The sequence below is a fragment of the Eulemur rufifrons genome, chromosome 6 (assembly GCF_041146395.1).
Source record: "Eulemur rufifrons isolate Redbay chromosome 6, OSU_ERuf_1, whole genome shotgun sequence".
Lineage (NCBI taxonomy): Eukaryota > Metazoa > Chordata > Mammalia > Primates > Lemuridae > Eulemur > Eulemur rufifrons.
The window spans coordinates 66,920,038-66,943,625 of record NC_090988.1 but is presented as its reverse complement, the minus strand read 5'-3'; the positions used below and the strand labels follow the sequence as shown (position 1 = coordinate 66,943,625).

The window sequence follows — 23,588 nt, the reverse complement described above, 5'->3', positions numbered from 1 at the left end:
CTCAGTACCCACCCTAAAACCATAAGGGAAAATTCCTAACTCTTCGAGCTGAAAAACCCCCATCCCCCAGCTCTAAAACATATATAAGCCCACACAAAACTTTTGGGTGGTGCGACTTCTCGGGCCCCTCTCTTGGGACCCCATGAACCTCGACCAGGACCGCTCAAATAAAGCCTTGTTGCTTACCCCTTTCAACTCTGCTTGTCTTTCTTTCTCTGGCGCCGACCATCCAAAAACCTTACAGGCCCAAATAAACTTTCTATTTATTTTAAGTTTGCCTCAGTTTTCTTTTTTTTCCCCCCCTTTAGGTAGAAGCATCTGGCCTAAGTCAGCAGGATTCAGAGAGACTCCCCCTGCTGTTTCTCTCTAAAAGCGGTGCTTGGTACCATCATGAACCCATAGTGTTTGTCTTTGGAAGTCCCATCAGGTGTTGTAGATGATTCCTACTGAAATCTAGACCTTATCCTACTCTTTGGTTGAAGACTTTATTTGGGCTGTTCCTTCAACCTTCCCTTTTTAGAATGGAGTTTTTTTGTCTTTACTCTGTAGGTAAGAGATTTGGGTTACAGGGGAAAAAAACTGCCTTTTTCTATTTCTGTCTATGCCTCACAGCTGAAGGCTTGGATTAAGGTTTTTCTGCCTCTGCCTCAGGACTGGAGGTTCAGGGCAAGGTCAGGCACAGAGCATTGCATAGAACTTTTGCTTTTTTGCCTCTGTCTCACAGCAGAAGTTTTGGGTCAAGGGACTGACAGTTTGGCATCAATGGTTTCATTTTACATAGCATGCTTTTAAGATTGCAATTGTTTTCTACTGTGTGGTATTCACACTTTGCTTTTCATTTGTGATCAATTCCTATTAGTTCCAAACTGAGAAGTATATGAGGGTGAGTTCTCTTGCTCCAAAGAAAAGAGGCAGTTTGCTCCCTCTGACCCATTCGAGTATTCCAGGGGACTGGAGACTTTGCAGAGGTGTCAGGGCTATGGCCCAGGACGTGAAGCAGCCTCATAAGGCATTCCTCACCAGAATAACATTCTCCTGGATGGGTACAATATGTGAGAGTCTGGTCCCCCATACCATGAGCACTCTGCTGCCACTTGGCAGTTGGAGACAGTCTGAGACACTTAAAAAAAAAAAAGAGCGATTCATGACTCTTGGGTGACACCTAGAGGAGTGATGTTCATAAGCAGCACACTTTGACCCTAAACACATTCCCCACCTTGGTCGCTTTTGAAAAGTTCCTAAATTTTGGGAAATCAAGCTTCAAAGTCTGAGCACTCTTTTAGAAACACCAGCTGGATTTATGTACACTATGGGGCATCCTCTTATAAATATCAAGGGAAGTGGACCTGCCTAACCCAGGATGGTCCTAAGCAGCAATGGCCAAAATGGGGGTCCTCTGAAATGCCTAAAATAATTCATCTACACACACAATTGGAAAAGGCTTGTGTTAGAACCAGACAAACTGAATGGGGGGCCTACTTTATTTTGTCCTGGTTTCAGTCGATTAAAACCCCTTTTTAAATATGTTTGATCCCTCCGTTTGCCTCCTATTTTATTTGCATGATTTTTGCTGGGAAAAATGTAAAACTTCATTGGCCTTTTAGAAAGCTTAAAATTTCCTCAAATTGGCTCCTCTAAGATTTGTTCTTCCATTTTATGCTCCTAAATTTGCCTCAGTTCTTTTTCCCTTTAGATAGGAGAAAGAACTGAGGAAAACATTTAAGAATGCCATGTGCATATAAAGCAGAGAACAGCAGCTCTTGTACTAATAAAGATTGTTTTGTGGTAGAGAAAAACAGTAATGTTGATAGTGAGCCCTGGAAACATGCTATCATCTGAGGGATGTGTAAAGAAATGTCACTTTACTTAATAAGTAAAACCCAAAACTTGGGGGTTTAGCACTGATGGGGAATCTCCTGATGGGGAGAAGAGCTAAGAAACATAGTCCTGGCTGGGTACAGTGGCTCATGCCTTTAATCCCAGTACTTTGGGAGGCAAAGGTGGGAGGATCCCCTGAGCCTAGGAGGTCCAGAGTAGCCTGGGCAACATAGTAAGACCGCATCACTAAAAAAAAAAAAAAAAAAAAAAATAGCCCAGCGTGGTGGTGTGCGTCTGTAGTCCTACTAACTCAGGAGGCTGAGCCAGGAGGATCACTTGAGCCTGGGAGTTGGAGGTTGCAGTGAGCTGACCACATTACTGCACTCCAGTCTAGGTGACACAGCAAGACCCTCTCTCTCTCTCTCTCTCTCTCTCTCTCACACACACACACACACACAAAGTACATAGTCCCTTGTATGATGCACACAGACTTTGGAGTCAGAATTGGGCTCCAACTCTCGCTCTACTGCACGTAATACACATGCCTGGTCTTAAGTAAGTTACCTAACTGTAGGCCTGGTACATTTTCTGGTGGAGTAGTTGTTCAATGAGTGTGGAATGAGTGAATCTTTCTGAGAGGTAATGTATAGTGGTTCAAAGCATGAACAATCCAGTTTACCTGGATTTAAAACCCAGCTCTACCCATATTAGCTAATATCCTCCAGCAAATTACTTAATCTCTCTCCACAGCATAGCTTTCCCATCTGTAAAATGGAGGCAATGATAGTTCATACATCATCTAGTTGTTGTCAGGATTAAATGAGTTTATACTTGTAAAGCAGTTAAAAGTTGCCTGGCACAAAGTGGTATATTAATGTTTAATAAAATATTGGTTTCAATTTTTCTATCTGTAACCTGGGGATCATAATACTAAACTTACTGCAAGGGTTCAACTGCTGTATGTAGAGTGCTGAAAAGGAGATGCTTCAATAGAATTTATTTCCCTTCCCCTCCACTCTCACCCCCCACCTCAGCCCTATTAGCTTGGAAACCGTGTCTGATTACTGCTGCCACTGCCCTCAAGGCACTGTTGCTCAATTTGGTGTAATTGATTCCTTGATTTCCTTGATTCCTAGGAAATTCCTTGATTTCCTCTGGCTCAAAGGAAACTCAAAATGAGTTTGCTAGACTCCAGGAGAAAATAAAAGGGAAACCATCCCAGAGGAGCAGCTGATGTGAACCCTGCCCCAAATCTCTTGGTATTCCAGGGGGGGAAATGGTGTCAAGGAGATTCTGGCCTGTTTTTGTTTGTTTTTTTGGGGGGGGGGAGTGGTTTATGGACTGCTTCACAAATTTGTGTGTCATCCTTGAGCAGGGACTATGGTAATCTTCTCTGTATCATTCCAATTTTAGTATAGTTGCTGCCAAATCGAGCACAGATTCTGGCTTTTTTAATACTTCAGTTTGTCTCCTTACTTCCTCTTCTAGGATCCCACAAAACATCAACTGGACAATTAGCTACAAAGGCAAGTTCTTCATTGTGTTCAGAAAAAGGAAGAGGGAGGCGGAATACTTACTCCCAAGAGATACTAAGTAGAATGGAGAAAACTCAAGGGTAAACTCTATGTAGGAGCCAAGACTTGCTGGTTTATTAAGGTCTAGATCAGGGGTCGGCAAACAATGGCCCTCAGCCGAATCAACACACTGCCTGTTTTTGTAGATAGTTTTATTGGAACACAACCACACCCAACAGCCACACACATTGTGTATTTGTGTATTGTCTCTGGCTGCTTTCATATTACAGTGGCAGAGTTGAATAGCTGTGGCAGAGACTGTATGACCCCTGGTCCTTTACAGGAAAAAAACGACTAACCTCCAGTCTAGATAATTCACTCAAGATCATATTTTCAGTATCTTCAGTGAAGAAAATTCTTCACCTTCATCAAATCCCCTAGTCCATTGCTTCTCGATCTTTATTTTTTCTTTTTTTAATTTTTCTGAGACAGGGTCTCTCTCTGTCACCCAGGCTAAAGTGCAGTGGCATCATCATAGCTCACTGCAATCTCAAACTCCTGGGCTCAAGTGATCCTCTTGTCTCAGCCTCCCTAGTATAGTGGTAGCATGAACCACTACTCCCAGCTATTTTTCTTTTTTGTAGAGATGGGATCTCACTCTTGTTCAGGTTTCCCGCCTTGCCAAAATTCTGACCTCAAGCAATCTCCCCCCTTGCCTGGGCCTCCCAAAATTGTAAGATTACAAATGTGAGCCACCATGCTGGCCTGCTTCTCAATCTTTAATGTGCATGCAAATCACTTGAGGATCTTATTAAAATGCAAATTCTGATTCAGTAGGTCTGGGAGGAAACCCGAAATTCTGTATTTCTGACAAGCTCTGGTGTATACCAATACTTCTGGTTCCTGGATCAACTTGATCTCCTCAATTATCTCTTAGCATTTCTTCCCTCATTATACGGCTTAATTCCTCTGGTTCATCAATAAAATCACTCCCATACAAACATCAACTCCCTTTTCTTCCTTTGTCTCTGTTGCTCTCATCTGACAAAAACCCAGCCTTGGATGAACCCAATATATACCTTCTCCTTGTCTACCAATGCAGCTCTACATTACAGGAGAAAAATCATTAGACCATGTCTCTAAATTAATGGTCACCAACCTCAGACAGGCCCTAACTAACCACTGCCCAGCAATCTCCCAATGTTTTTCTGTCACATTCTCTCTCCCACACCCTCAATGACTGTTCTACACCTGTCCTTGCTCCTCAAACCTCCCATCCTTCCTTCCCATTCATTTTCAGCAGGTGACCCTGAGTCAGCTTTGTTGAGAACCTCCCTATATCAGTTAAGTAACTCTTGTTTTAAAACAGTTTCTCAACAGCAGCACTATTGGCATTTTAAATAAGTCTGTGTTGTGGGGGATTTTTCTGTGCCTTATAGGACATCAGTAGCATCCCTGCTCTCTACCCACTAGATGCCACTAACACCCACTGCCAGTTGTGTCAACCAAAAATTTCTCCAGACATTGCCAGATATCCATTGAAGAGTAAAATCTCTCCTAGTTGAGAACCACTGGTGTAAATCAAAAGAACTCAATTCTAGCTAACTTAAAAAGGGGATTTATTGAAAGGGTAATGGAGTAACTCACAGACAGACTTTGAGTACGATAAGAATCCCAGGGGCAAGAGAGCTTGGGATTTCCTTCTAGAAGTTGTCTTTAGGTTATTTCCCTCTGTCTTTTGGCGTTCCTAATTAAGTTTCAAATTCTCAGCAATAAGAATCTAAGTCCTGTTTAGGTCAGGTACTCACTCCTGTGGCCAGGAGAAGAGAATCCGTAACCAGAATCAAGCTGGGGGGAGGTGCTTCCCTCATATTCTGATCTATATTCAGCTAAAGTGACATAAAACCCGACTACAGAGGTTTCAATAAACTGGAGTTTATTTTTCTACGATAAAAATAAGCCAGGAGATAGGCATTGTTGGCATTGGCTCAGCTGCTAAGTAGGATCATCACAGCCTCTTTACATTGTTTAGCTCTGGCTTTTCATCTTCAGGCTTACTGCCTCAGGCTGGAAGACAGCTGTCAGGCTTCCTGACATCATGAATCACTCAAAAATAGGGAACACATGGGGTAAGGCATGAGGCAGGGAGGAGGCAGAAAAAGACCTTTTGTGTGACAAATTTTCTCCCCTTTTTTCAGCAAAGGAAAAACTTTCACAGGACCTCCCTACCCCCACCCCCATCGGCCCCTAAGTTCCATTGACTAGAAATAGGTTTCAGTGCTCCCCAACTTTTTTGGCACCAGGCACCAGTTTCACAGAAGGCAATTTTTCCACAGACTGGGGGGGGGGGGGCTGGTTTTGGGATGATTCAAATGCATTACATTTATTGTGCACTTTATTTCTGTTATTATTACACTGTCTGTTGCCACTCACCAATAGGGTTTTGATATGAGTCTGCAAGCAATTGATTTATTATGGTCTCTGTGTAGTCAAACCTCTCTGCTAACGATAATCTGTATTTGCAGCCGCTCCCTACCACCTCAGCTCCACCTCAGATCACCAAGCATTAGATTCTCATAAGGCGCACGCAACCTAGATCCCTCACATGTACAGTTTACAGTAGGGTTCTCGCTCTTATGACAATGTAATGCTGCTGCTTATCTGACAGGAGGCGGAGCTCAGGCAGTGATGCGAAGGATGGGGAGCTGCTATAAATACAGATGAAGCTTCGCTCACCTCCTGCTGTGCAGCCCTGTTGCTAACAGGCCACAGCTGGTACTGGTCTGCAGCCCAAGGGTTGGGAACCATGGGGTTGTATGGCCATTCTCTTAGCTACAAGGTATGATAGGAAAGTTAGTGTCTGGCAAAGGGTAATGCAGGAGTCATGCTTGAGTTAGACCAACTATGATTGATCCCCTGGGACTGGGCACATTGCTACCCCCACACCAAATTTTGGGTTCTATTAAGAAGGAAGAAGTGAGTCTCCCTGTTAGTGAGGCAACAGCACAGTGTTTGCCACATCTTCCCAATATCAAATCCACAGACACACATGATTCTGTACCCATTTCTTCTTTCTTTCCTTCTGGAACAACAAAAGGCAGTCGTCCTTTACCTGCACACCTCTCAAGGACTACATTCCCTCATTTGGCTATTCCCTTTCTTTCCTACATGATTATTCTTCCCCTGGCTATAGAATCACACACGAGGCATACAAATATTCTAAAGGACAGTCTTCTATCTCTTAAAAATCCCCTTCCTTATGGATAAAAGAGATGTGATGAAGCAAGTAGAGTAAAATATTAATCAGAAAATTTAGTCATTTTACTGCAAACTTTTTTCAACTTTTCTGTATCTTTAAAACTCTCATAATGTAATGTTGGAAATAAAATCTCTTCCTTTACCCCAAATCACCCTCCAACTTGGTTTCCCTGCTTATTGTTCAAATTCATTGAAAAAGTTCCTTTTCCTACTTTCTTTTACTCTCAATTTTTGCCAGTCTGTCTTCCACCTTCACCACTTCTCTGAGATTGCTCTTATTGAGGTCACCTTTGAATGGACAATTTTCTGACCTCACCTTACTCAGCTGTTCAGCAGCATTGTTTGCTACTGACTTCTCTCTCCTTGAAACACTTTCCTCTCTTGGCATCTCACACCACTTTTTTTCTGGTTTTCTTTCTACCATTCTAGATACTTCCTTTTAGGCTCCTTTGCCAGCTTCTTCTCCATTACCCAACATCTAAAAGATAGAATGTCCCAAGGGTTGGCTCTGGGACCTCTTATCTGTCCACAGTCAATTTTTTCACAGGGACATTGTTGGTATTTTTGTGTGAGATACTTCTTCATTGGACAGGATTTCCCATGCATTGCAAGATGTTTTACATTTCTAGACCCTACCCACTAAATGCCAGTAGTGGGCCCTTTGTCCCCTCAGTCAATGTGACAACCCAAATTGCTTTCAAATACTCTCTAGAGAAGTGATACTTTTCTAAGATGGTTCTTAACCATCTTGTCTGTCATTTGGTGATGCCAACCAGTCCATGGCCATATACATACATACATACATGTACAGTATATGCTAATTCTCAAATGTCTCTGGCCCAAACATCTCTTGGGAAACTTAGACTGCCTCAAACTATTTACATTTCCATTTGGATGGCCTATTGTGGAAACTCAATAAATATTTGATGAATGAATAATTAACTATCTTAGCACCCCCCCTTTTGTCTAAAATTAAATTCTTGATCTTCTCCTGCCTGTTTGTGCACAAGAGAGTGTGCTGCTCAGATGCCCCTCTTCAAGAAAGGACTGGCTGCCTACCTGTGAGGAGTGTGCTTAGCTGACAGTCTCCAGCTGTTACCTGCTTTAGGGTCCACTTCGGCTTTAGACCCAAGGTCATACTCTTCTTGGCATGCAGCTTAAATCATACTGTTCTCGGGGAAGTTTCCAGCCAATGAGTGAGCAAGATGGTAGTACACAGGACTAGTCGGACACAGAGCCCCTCTAAATGGGTTTTTTTGCTCTGGAGCTCCCCTATTGGGGGTTTACATAATTACCTTCGAACTCCCTCTGCACAATCTGCTTCTTTTTCCCTGATAAACCTAACTCTGTCTCAGCATCTGCTTCCCAGACAACCTACTCAGCACTCTCTCTCTCTCTCTTTTTTTTTTCTGAGACAGAGTCTTGCTCTCTTTCCAGGGTATATAGTTCAGTAGTATCACTGTAGCTCACTGCAACCTCAAACTCCTGGGCTCAAGCACTCTTCCTGCCTCAGCCCCCCAAGTAGCTGGGACTACAGGCATGCCTGAAATGACTCCCAGCTAATTTTTCTATTTTAGTGGAGACGGGGTCTCACTCTTGCTCAGGCTGGTCTCAAAATCCTGAGCTCAAGCAATCCTTCCACCTCGGCCTCCCAGAGTGCTAGGATTACAAACATGAGCCACTGCACCTGGCCTCAGCATTCTCTCTATTCTTTTTATTTCAATAAGGAGTATGTACCAGTTGCTCAAACTAAAACTCTACGAGTCATCTCTGATTCTGTTTTCCTTCATACCACATATCTAATCCAATAGCAGGTTCTGTTGATTCTATCTCTAATACACATAATCTCTCCCACCCCACCCCCTCTCTTTCTTGCTCCCTCCTCCCTCCTTCCCTCCCTTTCTCTCTCTTCTCTCCTTTTTTTCCTCTCTCTTTCTCTCTCTCCCACCCCAACCCAGTCTAAGTCACCATCATTTCTCAATAGAATACTGCAAGTAGCCTCTAATTTAGTGTCCTCCCACTTTGGCCCCCTTAGGATCTGTTCTTCACACACCAGTTGGGGCAATCCTTTAAAACATAGCACTACTCCACTTGAAAACAATAGTTTCTAAGCTAAACTCCTTCCTGTGTCTGCCAAGGCACTACATGATGTCTCCTATCTTTCTGTCCATCCTCATTTCTCACTACGTTCATTCTCAATCACTGTACTTTAGCCATGTTGGTTTTTCTGTTCTTTGAGACCATTCCCACTTACAGCCTTTGCCCAAGCTGTGTTCACTTCAGTAAACCACTATTTCCCCTACACTTTGCATGGCTGGATTCTTCTCATTCACTGGAAGTCAAGTGCCACTGCCTCAGAATACCCACTCTGACCACTCCATCTAAAGTAATTTCCCTTTGCAAGGAAGATGAGGCTGGAAAAAAAGAAAGAAAGAAAGAAAGAAAGAAAGAAAGAAAGAAAGAAAGAAAGAGTAATTTCCCTCCCCTCTCTCCCATTACTCTCTATCTAATAGTGTATGGGGGTGGGTGGGTGTGTACTTTTTTCCTTAATTGCTTTTTGTCTGTCTCTCTCACTAGTCCATAAAATCCATGAGGGTATAGACCATACTTGGTTTGTTCATTTCCCAGAATCCAGCACAGTGTCTGATGCATAATAGTAGGCAATCAACGCATATGTGTTGAATGAATGAATGAATGAAAAAAAAATCACCTAATTATCTCAGGTACTCATAGTGTTTTGGCAAAAGGATTTGATTTTTGTTTTTTTTTCCTTTAGAAAAAGAATAGATATTTTATCTTCTGCTTGCTGATATTACAGTGACCAACACATAAGAGATAAATGTTAATAACAGTAAATCATAATATCTAGTGTGATGAGGCACAGTACTCACTATAGTTTTATGAGCTTAAGGGAAGCCATCTTGTATACAGGCTAGTGCAGCCATCTTGTGTACGGACTCACTGTTGTGTGAAGTTGAGAGAAGAATACATGAATAACAGAAAAAAATTTTATACAGTGATTAATTTATAAGTGATTGTTTAAAATCATTAGGTGTGTATAGTTACATTGTACTACGCTTGGCTGTTCCTTGGAAAAATGTTCCTTGGATGTTCCTCGAAGAAATGTTCCTTGATTTAACTGATGCTATCTGCTTCTGTAAGGTTGCTTGCTTATGAATTATTGTAATCAACATGTTCTGGGCTGTAGGTGTATTGTTAGTATTGCTAGTGGAGAAGGTATACAACCCCTGCCCACTTTAAGATCGGGGCCATTCTCTGTGTCTGGACATTCCTAGAACAGGGGTGGTCGCTGGCCAGCTAATAAAGACTCCTAATTTGGCTCAATTCAGTCTTTAGGTGCTCATTTCTCGCATCTTAGACTGTAACGTCTAGATCCATGTTATCATAGCCATAATTTCAAGAGTCTCTTTAAAAATTAAACTATTCCTACCAAAAAGGTTTATAATAGCCTAAGAACAATAATCCCACTCCCTCTTAGCAATTTTACAAACAAACAAACAAACAAAAAACACCAAATCCCCCAAACCTAAAAAGAACAATAAACTAGAAACAAAACAAGAGGAATCCTGAAGCATATATTTCAATGGACTATAAGAATTTAGTGAGAACAAGGCCGGGCATGGTGGCTCACTCCTGTAATCCTAGGACTCTGGGAGGCTGAGTTAGGAGAATTGCTTGAGCTCAGGAATTCGAGACCAGCCTGAGCAAGAGTTCGAGACCACCCTGTCTCTACTAAAAATAGAAAAATTAGCCAGGCATGGTGGCACATGCCTGTAGCCCTAGTTACCCAGGAGGCAGCTGAGGCAGGAGAATAAATAAAAATAACACCCTTCTCTAACTTTTATGATTTCTTTTTTTGTGGGGGTGGGGAATGTGGTCTCATTATGTTGCCCAGGTTGGAGTGTAGTGGCTATTCACAGGTGGAATCATAGCACACTACAGCTTCAAACTCCTGGGCTCAAGCAATCCTCCCACCGCAGTAGCTGGGATTATGGGCATGTCCCACTGTGCCCAGCTACGATTCTTTTTAAAAGCTCTATTAATGAAGACATTTTTTTTTATGACATCATGAACTCACCCAAACAACCTTATCATTTTGTGATGCCATAAAGATTGTATCTTCCCATTCTCTATCCCAGATTGCAGTTCTGGAATGAGGTTAACACATGATGTCACAAGGGGATGATACAAAAAGATGTGCAAGGGCTTACAATGGAATGGAGGAACAAGTTGTTATTCTAAGGTGTTAGAGAAATTCATGATGTCATAAAGAGTGTAGCCAAGCAGCCTTCAAGAGTGGAAGGGAAGACTGTTAGTAGAGTTCATGACATCACAAAGAGAGGGGTAAAATTTGATGTCTTAAATGGATGGTCAAACTCTGAAATCATCGGTGGGTTGTGCACAACAGGAGGAGGGTTGGGTCCATATTTGGGAAGTCTGTGATCAGTGATATCATAAGGGGATAGAACAGTCATTCATTCCTTCAAGTATAACAGAAAAGTGTGAATGTTTTAGAACAAAGAACACAGACTGTTGTCCAGAGGTAGAATCTGGACCACAGACATGTTTTTTTGGTCTGCATGTAAGGTTTTATAGTTTTTTCCTCCCAATTAGTTGCCATATTTAGAATTTCTAGGCAGGGAGTGGTGGCTCATGCCTGTAATCCTAGCACTCTGGGAGGCCGAGGTGGGTAGATCGTTTGAGCTCAGGAGTTCAAGACCAGCCTGAGCAAGAAAAGAAATAGAAAGAAATTAGCTGAACAACTAAAAATATATATAGAAAAAATTAGCCAGGCATGGTGGCACATGCCTGTAGTCCCAGCTACTAGGCTGAGGCAGGAGGATCGCTTGAGCCCAGGAGTTTGAGGTTGCTGTGAGCTAGGCTGACACCACAGCACTCCAGCCTGGGCAACAGAGTGATATTCTGTCTCCAAAAAAAAAAAAAAAAAAAAAAAAAAAAATTTCTGTAACAAAAGCCAGGATTTCTGGCTTCTCTTGAATACATTGGAGTTCTGACAACCTTTGGCCTGCATTCCTACCTGGCAACAGCTGCCTTGAGCAAAATAACAGCTTCCTTCTTTGGACAAGGCAGGTACTCTTAGTTTATCACTTAGTCAGCTTTACTCATACTATCCACCTAGCACTGTGAGCATTTCAGTTTGTGACTCTGGTTTGAGGAATTCCATATAACAAAGAGGTGAGGCAATGTTGAGAAATATGTCATGGGAGGGAAAGGTAACCCTATGACATAAGAAGGGAACCCTATGACCTACATAGCCCTTGGGCAACTCATTGTGACAAGGACCGAAGCAGCAGGATATTTATAGCCTGATATTTTAACCCCAAGAGTATTCTGATCCTGGCACACTGACCTCTGAGAGTATTTTGCCCCTGTTATGTTGAAGGAGTTAAGACTGTGCCACCCCAAAATATTCTGCCCGGTCATATTGACTATTTTGAATTAAAGGCACTTAAAAGAAACAGCAGGTGAAAGAAGACCACTCTGACCTTCATTTCGTTTCTTAAAAGCAAGAAGTGAAATTCCCACATGAAAGATGTCCTCCCTATAAAGTGACATTCTTATTGTTAAGGATAGGAAAAGAATTCTGTATAAAAAGACATTGTTAAACTAACCCTTCCCTTTCTAGTCACTTCTCTACCCAATTAAATACTCTACTCCAAGCACACTTGCCTTATTACATTTTCACAGTTTACTATACTTTGTCCAATTCAGTATGTAAGTGATTGACTGTAACTTTTTCTTTGGGTCCTCATTTCTTTATGAGAGCTTCCATGCTATACAAAATTTGTATTAAATAAATTTGAACACTTTTGTCCTGTTAATCTGTCTTATGTCAATGTACTAATAATTCCCAGACCCAGCGAGGACCCTAAGAGGATGGAGGTGTTTTGCTACCCCTGAAATATGTTCAAGAGCTTTGCAGTACATGAATAAATCAAGGAATTAAATTTATGAATCAGTGAAACTTGATTTATAAAATACTTTCCAAGAAAATTTACCAATATTGGCATAATTTTTATTATATATTTGTAGTCAAACATCCTTGGGCCAGGAATCTTATTAACCTCAAGTGGTATAAATCATGATGTCTCCAAAGGATGTAACATCACCAAATATTTGTTCTTGAAGCATCTTTTTGTCCTTACTGCCCACATGCCTCGGCTCAAACTGCTTCTTTTCTTAGAATGGCCTTCTCTTTCACTAAATTCCTACTTATTCTTCAAAGAACAGTGGAGAAATTACTTTCCCTAAACACACCCTCAGAGCATTAAGAAATAACTCTTCCATTAGGCTCTCAAAGAACTTTGAAAACACCTTTATTACAGAATGTATCATACTGCAGTAGGTTTTTTTTTTTTTAATTTATCCATCTCTTTTGGTAGAATTAAAGATTGTGAGTTATTTAAAGACCGTATTTCAGTGTGTGCAAGTACAGGTATAGAAACGTACTAGGTATGGGATGGGGCCATGATGGGCCATGATATTATGTAACTAAGAGTTACCATAAGGTTCCCTTAGAAAATAATAAAAATAAAACAACTAAAGAAACTAACAAAATACAAAAATTATTTTAAAAATAAATTAAAAAGTTGCCATAAGGGGCTGGGCATGGTGGCTCCCACCTATAATCCTAGCACTTTGGGAGGCTGAGGCTGGAAAACTGCTAAAGGATAGGAGTTCGAGACCAGTCTGGGAAACATAGAAAGACCCTGTCTCTACAAAAAATTTAAAAAGTAGTCAGGTGTGGTGGTGTGTGCCTTTAAACTACACCTTTGGTCCCAGCTACTCCAGAGGCTGAGCCAGGAGGATCATTTGAGCCTGGGAGTTGGAGGTTGCGGTGAGCTGTGATCACACCACTGTACTCCAGCCTAGGCAAAACAGAGAAACCCTTTCTCAAAAAAAAAAAAAAAAAAAAAAAAAATTAAATGTAAAAGTTTATAAAGTAAAAACATTATAATAAGCTAAGGTTAATTTTTTATTAAAGAAAATTTTTTTTATAAATTTAGTGTAGCCTAAGTGTACAGTGTTTAAAAGTCTACAGTAGTATACAGTACTGTCCTAGGCCTTTACATTTACACACCACTCACTCACAGACTCACCCAGAGCAACTTCCTGTCCTGCAAGCTCCATTCATGCTAAGTGCCTTTACGGACGTACTACTTTTTATCTTGTATGCTGTATTTTTACTGTATCTTTTCTATATTTAGATACATAAATACTTACCATTGTCTTACAATGGCCTACAGTATTCCATACAGTAATATGCTTCACAGGTTTGCATACCATACAGCCTAGGTGTGTAGTAGGATAGATCATCTAGGTTTGTGCAGGTACATTCTATGATGTTCACACAATGATGAAATCGGCTAAAGACATGTTCCTCAGAACACATACCCATTCTTAAGTGACGCATGACTGTACAAATATAGGGCTCAGTACTATCCGCGGTTTCAGGCATCCACTGGAGGTTGTAGAATATATCCCCCTCAGGTAAGGGGGGACTACTGTAGTTATTTCATCCCTGGAATTAGAAACACAATAGGGTTCTATAGTGAGTTCAAAATACCTACATACCAGAACAAAGTCTTTATGAGAGCCTCGAAGATTTTCTAATAGTCACTGCCTCCCTTCTCAACCTCCGTTGTTTTTGTTGTCCCACGCACCTTCCTCTGCCGTAAAATCTTACACTTATATGCCAAGTTTTCTCAGTCTTCAAGAGGCTCTCACTCTTCTGTCAATTCATATTCTTTATATTTGTCAAGGCTGAATTCAAAATTAGTCCTTTGCAGGAAGTCTTCCTTGATTGAGCTATCTCAAAGCCTTCCTCAGCACTTTGAGCCGCAACCTCTTAGTAACCCCTCGCTTTATCAAATCCAGCCTTTGAACAATCCTTATCCTTCTTGGCCTCTTGGCAGCATTTGTTGCTGTTTGGCAGTTCCCCCTTGGCACTCTCTCCTTCCTGGGCTTCCCTAATAGGGTACTTTCAACCTCTTCCTTCCTCCCTGAACTTTTCTCCTGTCTTCTCTCCCACCTCCTGTCACTGAAACATAGGGATTCTCCAGTGATCTTGGGTTGAGCAGACTTACTTATCAGCAATGCCTGGTACCTTCCTCACCTCCCTTTTGGTATTTGCACTATTTCTAGTGTTCACCACAGTAATGTGCCAAGGAAAGAGGCAAGGTAAGAGCACAAATGAACTTCCACAGGGTCCCTGAGGCCTACGCTGGAGGATGCCCTAGTGAGCCTTGCTCAGAAGAGCCACATCCTGGGACACATTGGCCAGTGGGGAGAATACAGCCTTCAAGGCACCACTTGGATGCTTCCTAGAAATCCAGTAACTCGGATATCCAAAGACTCAGCAGTTAGTTGGTCAGAGAGTATGAGCCTGAGCAACTACTGGCACCCAGACTTGGAAGCTGTCCCTGGAGTCAGGCATGCTGGAGAATAGCATAACTATGTCAGCCCAGTAAACTTAGTTCCCTAAAATTTTGAAAGTTCTATAGTGTCTGATTTTGTCTTTTCCTTGTGTTAGTAAGAGACTCCATCGGCTTTTGGTTGATATAAGATGCTATGATCAAGAAAGGCAGCAGCTAAAGGATAGGCCTAGGTCCCCAGAACATTATTTTATCTTTGTAGGGAAGGACAAGGCTACATTTGTGAGCCTGGGAAAGCTTCCATCTGCAAGAGTCAATGGCCCTTGCAGTTCCTGGCAAGGTCTTCGAAAAGTCTTAGTCTGAGGGACACCAAGCTGCAGCTTTCTATGAGAGCAGATTGTATCTTGGACTTCAAAGGCATGATCCCGAGAAGAATTAGGCACATATGCATGTCAAGAATTTTTAGAAGGCCGGGCGCGGTGGCTCACGCCTGTAATCCTAGCACTCTGGGAGGCCGAGGCAGGTGGATCGTTCGAGGTCAGGAGTTCGAGACCAGCCTGAGCAAGAGTGAGACCCCGTCTCTACTAAAAATAGAAAGAAATTATATGGACAACTAAAATACATATATACAAAAAATTAGCCGGGCATGGTGGCGCATGCCTGTAGTCCCAGCTACTTGGGAGGCTGAGGCAGTAGGATCGCTTAAGCCCAGGAGTTTGAGGTTGCTGTGAGCTAGACTGACGCCACGGCACTCACTCTAGCCCGGGCAACAGAGTGAGACTCTGTCTCAAAAAAAAAAAAAAAAAAAAGAATTTTTAGAAGATAAGAGCACTTCCTATGTGTAGGCCCTGTGGAGTAACCATAGTCACTCTATATACATGTCAGAGCAAAGTAAGTTACCTCTAGGCCTCCATTTCCTCTCAAGGATGAACACATCTGTACACTCTGCAACCAATAAAAATTAGAAAGCAGCTCTAATATGTAATAATCTCTAATATATTATTAAATGAGGAAAGAGGCAGAAAACTATATATAATTTGTTCCTATTTGTGAATATACATACATACACACACTGATGATTCATCCAGCACCTTAGTTTCTTGGTTCCTTAATCTCTTGAATTATTATCTGGTATAAACATGGCTAGAGAAAAATATACAACCAGGCTAACTGATCCCATTTGAAATGTATGACCATAATCCTCAAGTGGGCCCTCAGTGGTATCCTGCCACTCTGCTAACTTCCCTAGTCAAATTCACTCTCCCACTACCCCAGCATATCATTTCACTCCTTCTCCTCCTCAATCTCTAACACCTTTTCCCCATCCCACTCTCAGCTAATAACATTGCACAGAGAAAATTTTAGGAACCAAAGGGAAATTCCCTACCCTTTCATATATAAAATCTACTAACTGACCTACATCTCTCTCTACCTATACACTCTGTCTTCCCATTAACAGTGATACTTCATTCAAGCACCCATCTAAGGCCAATGTCCAGTTGTGTGGTGGCTTCTAACACCCCCACCTAACTGGTGGGATTTCAGACCCATTAAATGGAATTTGAGATCCCATAAATTCAAGAAACTGAGAATTAAAGGTAAGTACAGGCCACAAGTTAAGGAAACTATGAGTTGACTTCCAAATGTAAGGCAGGGGTGGAGGTCCCCACGGTTTTTCACAAGAAGAAAAACTGGGCTAAGAATCAGGAGGTCGATTGGAGGGGTGTTGAGGTCTTAGTAAGGGCTATGCCACCAGCTATGTGAACTTCGGCAAATTACTTAGATACATGGATTGGGAAGGGTATGGGGAGGACACAGACAAGAGCAGCAAACTACCTTTTGACCCATGAATTCCCTCTACAATATATTCCCCGAATCAGTCAGTGTTCTCACAAGCAACAGAAATCAACCAAGCTAAGCAGAAAAGAACTTGATTAAAAGGATGGATACTGGTGGTTCACAGAATCCCCAGGAGGGCTGGGAAACCAGGATTGAAGGTTCTTCAGCCAGGAATCAAGCCCAAATCACATCCTAGAGCTGATCTGATGAAGATAGCACAGCTGCCACTAGGCCCAGACAGTGCAACTTGCATCATGGATTCCCCATCACTGGACCCTGGATGTCTGCCTCTGGATCTGCTACCACTGCTACCTCTGGGAACTGGATGAAGCTGTGGTCCCCAGAAGAGATTACACACAGCCCCTGTTGCTTTATGTCCCTAGCTTCATACCCACTGTCCTTTTCTGAGGAAGCTGCCTCACCCACAGTCCTCTGCTAAGGGAAGGTGTGGGAGCCAAGGCTATTGCATAAACAGAGGTGGCTACAGTTGGAGAAGCCATAGAATTTGATGCAAGAACCACAAACCCATAAACTGGCCTATTCGATGGCTCAATAGTCAGAGCTCTGACCAACGGGCATAATGGAAGTTAACTAACACAACCTGGCTCTCTACGTTTGAAATTTGAGAAAATGTTGAGAAAGATTCACCATTTGGCAGAAGGGGCAGATATGAAAAGACACAGAGAAACAAAGAGAGAAGTGAAATACCATTAATGGGGTAATAAGTAACAAGGAGTAATAAAATAGCCTTGCCTTCTGAAGGATGGTTAGTCTTAGTCATCTGTGAAACTCTCTCCCTTATTGGTACATACATCCTGCCTGTGTAATGACTACAAAAATTATTGATGTATTAGTTTGAAACCTTCCCTTTAACCTGCCCTCTACTGAGAATTCAGTTTTTCCAGGTTGGTTCCTAGACTTTTATGTTGCAGAAGGGTCAAAGAGTAGAGAGTCAGATAGAGGATGAGGAATCTGTGTCTCAAGACTGAAATTTTCCTGGTGGAGAGAATGTTGAAGAGAGAGCAATGGAAAGGCTAGGGGCAGAAGAATCTTCAGCCACACAAACTAGGCTTGGGTTGTTTTACGTTCAAAGTTGAGAGTGAGGGAGCAGCTGTCTAACGGTGAAAAGTACGGAGTGTGAGTGTGGCTGAGATAGGAGGAGAGAAATTTAAAGATTTTTTTTCTGTATCCTTTCCACTTTTAATTGATAGATTGATAGATTTTGATTGATAGATTTGTTTCTGATAATGTGACACATAGAGACTGGGCTAACTTGAGCAACTGGACCATGAAAATCTTTGCTGCCTGGCTTACTGAAGTCAAGACATGCTAAATGCCTGATACAGTGAACATTCTTTAGATGGTTTTTAGAATTAACTGAATTGTGTCTACTTAATCTCCTTGCTTTATAGTGGCACGTTCTTATACAGGTTACCCTCTCTGGGCATCAATTTCCTCATCTGTAACATGAGAATAATGAAAGTACTTGTACTAGCTTCAGATTGTTGTGGAAATTATCCAGTAGGACGGACGTAAAACATGGCACCTGGAACAGGGTAGTCTCCCAATAAAGGTCTGCAATTGTCATCTTCTTAAGCACCTTATTTTACATGTGAGAAACATGAAGCACAGAGAGGTTAGGCATCCTGCTCAAGGGTCAGAGCCAGGGTTCAAACCTTGGAGGGTGTCAACCTCCAAGCCCACCCTCTCAACCACTGCACCCTACTCTCTCTGGGGTGTCTACACCAGTTCCAGCACCATGGCCACTGCACCTGCCACTGCCTCCAGAGAGGATTTTCTGGGCCCTCATTTTATCATTGACTTCGGATATAAACTGTTTAGTGCGTCTGAATGGCTGACCCTGGCGTGTGCTGGGAAAGTGAACATCTGCTGTTTTCAGCTTATAGAGTGGGAAGTGACTCCATCTACCTCAGATCTCACCAAGATTCTCCTAACGCAGGACGCAAGTTTAGAAGCTGAGCTCTCAGGACAAATGTCCACCCTCACCACTTACTTTGTGGTCCTTTCTTAAGGAGAAAGAAAAGCTTAATGGTTAGGAGCATAGACTTGGGAGCAAACTGCCTGGCCTCTGCCACTTACTAGCTGTATGACCTTGGGCAAGATACTTACTTATCTCTCTGTGCCTCAGTTTCCTCATTTGTAAAATAAGGATAATAGTATTTATCTCATAGCGTTGTTATGAGGATTAAATGACTTAATATTTATTTGGAAGTACTTATAACAGTGCCTGGCACCATTAAGTGTTAAACTACATGGTAAAATTATTTATATTAAAAATCCCCATGTATATATAATACAATTTTACCATGTAGTTTTTTCATTTTCAAGTAATATATTCAGATACACTAATGTTAAAGATATAAATAACTTGACGACTTTCTCAAAGGAAGAAGGGCAGGAGGGACAAGATATATTTACAAAGCACAGATAGGGTTTGTATTTTTTCACCACCACTCCCTTTCACATCTCCTGGTGGTATGAAACTTTTGATGAGGATATCTGACATCTCTACTCATGTACCTATGCAGAGGACTGGTTTATGTTTTGGTACTACTGTAATAAAACCTTCCCCGGCCTGCCTCATCCTCCAGAGACGCACTGGCTTTCAGTTCCCCTCCCTAATGCTGCTTCTTTGCCTCAGTCCTGCCCCCAGGCCCTGCACTAATTGGAAGATCTCCTAGGTACCAAATGCCTGCCTTGCTAACCACAGAGATGGGCCAGGGATGATCTCTGCCCTTGGGCTACTCCCACACCAAGGGGATTAGTACTGTGTGATCTTGACACTAGCCATTTTTGCTGTGTAGGAGACCTTGACCTGCTTTCGTGTGGTTCTCTAGCATAATTACAACCATACCTTGACCACAATTAGTTCGTTATGCCTTATATTAAGCCACACAGAAAAATAACCATTTCCTTAGAGGAAGTTGTGTTAGCCCAATGTCTTATGTGGTTTATTCGGGTACATATTTTCTTTTCTTTTCTTTTTTTTTTTTTTTGAGATAGAGTCTTACTCTGTTGCCCCAGCTAGAGTGCCGTGGTGTCAGCCTAGTTCACAGCAACCTCAAACTCCTGGGCTCAAGCAATCCAACTGCCTCAGCCTCCCGAGTAGCTGGGACTACAGGCATGCGCCACCATGCCCAGCTAATTTTTCTATATATATTTTTAGCTGTCCATATAATTTCTTTCTATTTTTAGTAGAGATGGGATCTCGCTCTTGCTCAGGCTGATCTCCAACTCCTGAGCTCAAATGATCCACCTGCCTCGGCCTCCCAGAGTGCTGGGATTATGAGAGTGAGTCCCCTCATGAATCTACATTTTAATAAGACCCCACCCTAGGCGATTTTTGTGGACACCATCTATATTAGTCTTCTAGAGCTGCCATCACAAAATACTACAGAGTGGCTTAAACAATAGAAATTTATTTGCTCATAATTCTGGAGGCTGGAAGCCCAAGATCAAGGTGTCAGCAGGTTTGGTTTCTTCTGAGGCCTCTCTCCTTGCATTGTAGATGGCTGCCTTCTTGCTGTGTCTTCACATGGTCCTTTCTCTGTGTGTATATCCTGGTGTCTCTGTGTGTGCCCTAATCTCTTCTTTGTATAAGGATACCAGTCAGATTGGATTAGGGCCCCCAAACAGCCTCATTTTAACTTAATCACCTCTTTAAAGGCCCTATCTCCAAATACAGTCACATTTTCAGGTACTGTGGGTTGGGACTTCAACATAGGAATTTGGGGTGTCAGCAGGGGCAGGGGTGCTGGGGACACAATTTTGCCCATAACACTGCCTACGGTAAGTCTGGCTTGATCTACCCTTTCCTTTGAAAGTGTGAGTGACCAGGGCCTGAGAGAGAGATTTGGGCTACCCACAATGCACAGAAGCTAAATGCCAAATGCTAATCTAGCTATCAACAGAGAGACATCACTGTCATTAAGATTTACATACTTGAAGGCTGGATGCCCTCATTTCTCTCTGTTGACTTACCCAGGAGGCTAGATCCTCCTCAGGTTACCAAGTAAAATGGAATGTTTACTCCACTCCTAAATGACCCACTATTTCTCTAGATACCTTAATGCAACCTCTGGTGTTACAGCATTACCAGCCTGACAACTCTTCAATCTCCTTTATCTACTTCTGCAAAGCAATCTTATTCCTCTTATTTTCTCAAGGTTGGGGGCATCTCCCAGTAACACCTAAATAATATGTTATAACAATAGACCAAGCCTGAGCACAATCGAGACCCCATCTCTACAAAAAACAGAAAAATTAGTCAGGTGTGGTGGTGCACACCTGTAGTCCCAGCTGCTCGGGAGGCTGAGGCAGGAGGATCATTTGAGCCCAGGAGTTTGGGGTTGCAGCGAGCTATGATGATGCCACTGGATTCTAGCCTGGGCAACAGGGCAAGATCCTGTCTTAAAAAACAAAACAAAATAAAACAAAACAAAACAAACAAAAAATCCACAATAGACCAGTCACATGATCTTATTTAATCCTCACAACAACACTATGCAATAGGTACTATTATCCCCATTTTGCAAATGAGGCAACTGAGGCTCAGAGATGTTAAGTAATTTATTTATTTATTTATTTATTTATTTATTTTTGAGACAGAGTCTCACTCTGTTGCCCAGGCTAGAGTGCCGTGGTGTCAGCCTAGCTCACAGCAACCTCAACCTCAAACACCTGGGCTCAAGCGATCCTCCTGCCTCAGCCTCCCAAGTATCTGGGACTACAGGCATGCGCCACCATGCCCAGCTAATTTTTTCTATATATATTTTTAGCTGTCCATATAATTTCTTTCTATTTTTAGTAGAGATGAGGTCTCGCCCTTGCTCAGGCTGGTCTTAAACTCCTGAGCTCAAACGATCCACCCGCCTTGGCCTCCCAGAATGCTAGGATTACAGGCGTGAGCTACCGTGCCCGGCCTAGTAATTTATTTAATGTTACACATTTGGTAGTAGAAAGTTAGAATTGAACCAGCTCCACAGCCTGTGGTTTTAGGTCCTGCAATCATACACACCACCTCTTTGGCCTTTCCCTCAGGCAAGCTCCAAACCTGCTTTGCAAGGTATTATTTAATATTTATAGACATGTGATTGACTTGTTTTCCTGCCCTTGCATATGGTTCATGTGTCATGTGTCAACCTTATCATTATAATTACTATCATTTCATCATCATCGATTAATATTAGTTGAAAGCTCTCATGGGGCCCGGCAATTTAATTTTAATTCCCTATGTGTAGTTTCTGCCTGCATATTCTTCCTTTAAATAATCATTGCTAGGAATATAGCATTTCCTTTTGAAAGTGTGACAAACCACAAACAAGTGCTAAGCCATTTGTTTTTGTGCTGGAAGCTTGGCAGGGAAAAGCATTTTTCTCAGTTATTCACCATGCACAAAATCTGAACAATTGGTGCCTGGTGCCCTGCTTTCATACTTCATGCTTCATGTCTTCAAAGATCAAGATAAATCCTTTCAGCCAGAAAAAAAAAAAAAATTCAAAGGAACTTAATCTATGGGTCTATTACTGCTCAGTGTTGAATGACTATGCTTTTATTCTATTCTGACTTCTTTTTAAAATTTAAAATGCTAATATTTTTTCTTAGAATTTAGAGTTTTGCTGCCTAACCTTCAGATCATGGATATTTATATCAGTCAGTAAATGGCAATGTAAAGGAAGACAAATTTTCTTGTATTTGAATTTTGGTTAATAAATTTACCAACTAGGTCACTTTGGGAATGTTACTTTGCTGAGCCTCAGTTAATCTTTCTATTACAATGGGTTAATAAACTCTTAAAGAGTTTTAAATTTTAGATATAAGTGCTAAATAAAGCTGATATGATGGCCAAGATTTGCTTGAAATAATCCAAGTTTAGGGGGAATGTGGGTAGGTACATAGTTGAAACAAGACTATGTACTGATAATTGTTGAAGCTGTGTGATGAGTACACAGGGATTCATTATACTATCCTCTCTACTTGTCTCTACGTTTGAAATTTTTCAATTAAAACAATGGGAAAAAATGCCTTGTGGGTCTTTGTATTAGCAAATATAGGTGAAAGTGCCTTAATCTGGAATAGCTACCATTTTTTAAGCATTTACTATGTATGAGCCAGATGCCATTCAGAACACTCTACTTACACTATCTCATTTAGTTATCACAGAAGTTCCATGAATTAGGCATTTTTATGATCCCTGTTTTATAGATGAGGCAAATGAGACACAGAGAATCTAAGCCACTCACCCAAGGTCACACAGCTAGTAAATACCAAAGTCAGGTTTCAAACCTTAGTTGGCCTCCAGAGCCCATGCCTCTCCCCAGATAAGCATTTGAGTAATGACCAATAATATTTACCATTTTTTGTGTTACAAATCTATCAGGCAGCATACTAAATGCCTCCTCTAAGTTACCTCTAATTTGTTCACTTCTTCCTTCTCTTCCTTCTGCCCACCATTTATTTTTTATTTATTTTTTTTTTTTTGAGACAGAGTCTCACTTTGTTGCCTGGGCTAGAGTGAGTGCCATGGCGTCAGCCTAGCTCACAGCAACCTCAAACTCCTGGGCTTAAGCGATCCTACTGCCTCAGCCTCCCGAGTAGCTGGGACTACAGGCACGCGCCACCATGCCCGGCTAATTTTTTCTATATATATTTTAGTTGTCCATATAATTTCTTTCTATTTTTAGTAGAGACGGGGTCTCGCTCTTGCTCAGGCTGGTCTCGA

At 41.8% G+C, this 23,588-nt stretch overlaps 1 protein-coding gene and 1 non-coding gene across 3 annotated transcripts in view; both read right to left on the bottom strand.

The window, feature by feature from the left end:
* The window catches only part of NUCB2 (nucleobindin 2), a 64,711-nt gene that overhangs the window by 31,976 nt on the left and 9,147 nt on the right, over positions 1-23,588 (bottom strand). Inside the window, exon 1 of one of the 2 annotated variants that reach the window (XM_069469648.1) lies at positions 14,028-14,047. The exons of the other annotated variant lie outside the window; for it this stretch is intronic. The gene's annotated coding sequence lies outside the window, so the exon portion shown is untranslated. Of the gene's footprint in view, positions 1-14,027; positions 14,048-23,588 lie in introns of those variants that run through there. 2 annotated transcript variants of the gene reach the window in all.
* Positions 3,149-3,255, bottom strand: LOC138385548 (U6 spliceosomal RNA). The gene has a single exon (XR_011233779.1). It is a non-coding gene; the product is annotated as a U6 spliceosomal RNA (small nuclear RNA).